General features: G+C 47.2%; 1 pseudogene; it reads right to left on the bottom strand.

Moving 5' to 3' along the window:
• Nucleotides 1-302: 302 nt before the first annotated feature.
• LOC121011412 (40S ribosomal protein S3-like) lies at nt 303-1048 on the bottom strand (annotated as a pseudogene).
• Between the last annotated feature and the right edge of the window lie 1878 nt (nt 1049-2926).

Below are 2926 nucleotides of genomic sequence, written 5' to 3' on the forward strand. Positions count from 1 at the left end.
TGATTAGAATGACATTAAATCTGACGAGTAATACAAAGGGAATGACCATAATTTCAATAGCGAGCTTTTCTGTCTAGGAACATAGTAGGTCTTTTTTCGTGCTCCGGGACAGTTTAAGCAGCATGGTTATTGTCTGCTCCTTAACGATTTAACTGAGTTCACCCATAAAATAATCTGGGCTAGGTGCCAGGGGAACGGGGTGGATTGTGGCCAGGAAGGACAGGTGTGCTTTCACTGTTTTTTTTTTTTTCTTTTTTAAAGATTTTATTGAAAGTATTTACAAAGCCATATCCAGACTCCAGATCCGGCTGCCAACAAGACCCTGTTACACTATGGGCACTGGCCGTGGCATGGCAGGTGACTCTGGTTTCCCACCCTTCTGTTCCAAGAGGGGAGCGGTAGGTAGTGTCTCATCTTTGGGTTCCACAATGCTCACGTGATCAGGCAGGGACTTCTTAGGGCCAGTCTTACCACTTGGGTCCCAGGGAAAAACAGTCTTCACTTTGACGCCCAGCATACCCTGAGTCAGCAGCACATGCAGTGTGAAAGTACTAGTTAACAGGGTTCCCCCTGTGAATCATCGGGCTATCCACAAAATTCATGGATTTAGTCCTCTGTCCTCGGAGTTTCCCACACCCCTCAACCTCACAGCCTTTGGCCCCACTCTCCGTGATGAGTGGACGCCACAGCACCGCAAGGCCTCCGCACTGCAAGGCCTCCTAGGAGTTTGTAGGAGGAGACTCTGCCTGGGTGATAGCACACAGACCTCTTGTGGCCACCTTTTCAGCATAAAGCTCTGCACTGATCTCAGAGAAACCAAACCTCTTCTGAACCACAACACTCAATTCCTGGATCCACTGGCCCAAGAACATTCTGCATCCTGGTGACCAAGATAATGATTTCTGTCCTGGTTGGTGTAACTCAGACCTCACCTATAGAATGGCTATCTTCAGTCAGCTCCCAAGTGAGAAACAAACCCATTCAGTTCAACTTTGAAGATGCCACCGGCCGCAAACTTCCTCTTCTTGGAAATTTGTCCCGCCATCTTGCTGCCATGTGCCACCTAAAGCAAAGGCATGCGTTCGCTGTTAATAACAAGGGTGGAGTTTGGATTCAAAGACCAGTCGTTCCCAGTCACTGGTTGATCATGGCCTTCTGAACAGTCTCCGGGTTAGTGATCTCCATTCAGTTTTAGATGCATGTTTTCAGTCAGATATTTATAAGTGCAGACAGAGCTTTTAGCGAACACTGTAGATGGCCACCCCGTATCTCCTCAGCCCATGGCTGAGTTTGGCAACAGGGTGGTTCCTTCCCACACAGTTGACAGCTTCCACCACCAAGGGTTGTCAGACTAAAGGCTTTTCCAGCACCACCCAAGCTTTCGGAGAGCCTGAAAGTGGCAAAAAGTTAACATCCCAAGAGCAACTCTCAACCAAAGAAGGAAAGTGTCCCAAAGGACAATTTAACCAACTTCCCCATCTCTCTATGGGATGCTTGGAATGCATTCCTCATGAAGCCTCACACAGCCTCTGTGGGAGTGGGCCAACCCATTACTACTGCATCCTTCTCTGTCTCCCTACCCCATGGCCTCCCTCCCACTTCCTGAAACCACCTCCCAGATGAACAACCAACCCGTACCCAGGTCCTTGTCTCTGGGTCTGCTGTATCCTATGGTACTATTTCATTCATTTGTAACAAGACACACACAAAATACACATTTTACAAAGACAAGATAAACAACATTTAAAATAATATATGTATTAACACAATCATTTTGCTCTCACCCAAATATTAATTATGATATTCCTAGTGAGTGCCAATGTGATTAATTGTTCTTCATTATTTTCGAAAATCTTGATGAACACTTTGTGAGGCAGCAATTCGGAAGCCTGGTTCCTGATACTTGGCTTCATGGTTTTGATAACTAAAAAGGCACTTCAGAAAGCTATGTGAATCCAAATGGGGAACAGGCATCACTAAATCATGTGCTCACTTTCCAGTCTGTCTACCAACTATAGTTTCTGTTAAAACCCAGCCAGGGAATGCTGGTCTTCCCTGATGTGGGTCAGTGTTCTTGCTCACTGATTGGGAAAAACTGCAATTTCATGTTTTCAACTAATTGGATCAAAGCCCATAGAAATCATGCATTTTGGAAGGTTTAGGTCTGGTTAGACAAGTGTACGTATTTGCCAAAACTCTGAAATGAGTGCCTTTGAAGGTGATTTGCTACTGCTTTTCGGGTAATTGAAAAGTTCAGGTAATTTGTTGGTGCCTTGATGGCTAACAGGTTGCTTCAGGATGTTCCCAGAAAAATTTTCTAGGAAATTCAGGCAGTCCCCTAGATGGTTCTCTGCTGTCTCGAGTGAAGCAGAGTTCTTCTGCCTTGGGGCCTGGGAGGCCTTGCAAAGCAGAGATAAGGCTGGGCCGTTGGGGAACTTAGGGCAGAAATAAATCATCTGTCAGGTATGTCTCCTACAACAGATGCTTCCTTTTGGTGGTGTCAGCCTGACCTGACCCTGGGCTCTGCCTCCCCTTCATACATCTGCCAAGGCCCCCAGGTAGGAAAGACCACTTTCCTGGGCTATATGGAGAACAGATGGAGGCCTGCCAACAGGGAGCAGGGGACCCTGAAGCACACAGGTTCTCCAACCCCCCAAAATGGGACTCTGAATGTGGCTCCTGCTCTCCTCCTCCTTGCCCACCTCCTCCTCCTCAGCTTCCTGCAGGGAGAAGGTTCACTTTTCTCTGCTACCCCAGCTTCAGAGAAGCTCTGCTTGAATTGAAATGGCACCCTGGACTCATCAATGCAGATTCCCTTCCTCTTGGCAAAAATGAGAGTGTCACCCCAGGCCTGATTCCTTGCAGAAGTAAGACAGACTGTGGTCCACTCATCAGCTTTGGACCCTACGAGGCTGAAATAGCTGGT

The sequence above is a fragment of the Herpailurus yagouaroundi genome, unplaced genomic scaffold, assembly GCF_014898765.1.
Source record: "Herpailurus yagouaroundi ecotype Mexico unplaced genomic scaffold, PumYag 194, whole genome shotgun sequence".
In the NCBI taxonomy this organism is placed as follows: domain Eukaryota; kingdom Metazoa; phylum Chordata; class Mammalia; order Carnivora; family Felidae; genus Herpailurus; species Herpailurus yagouaroundi.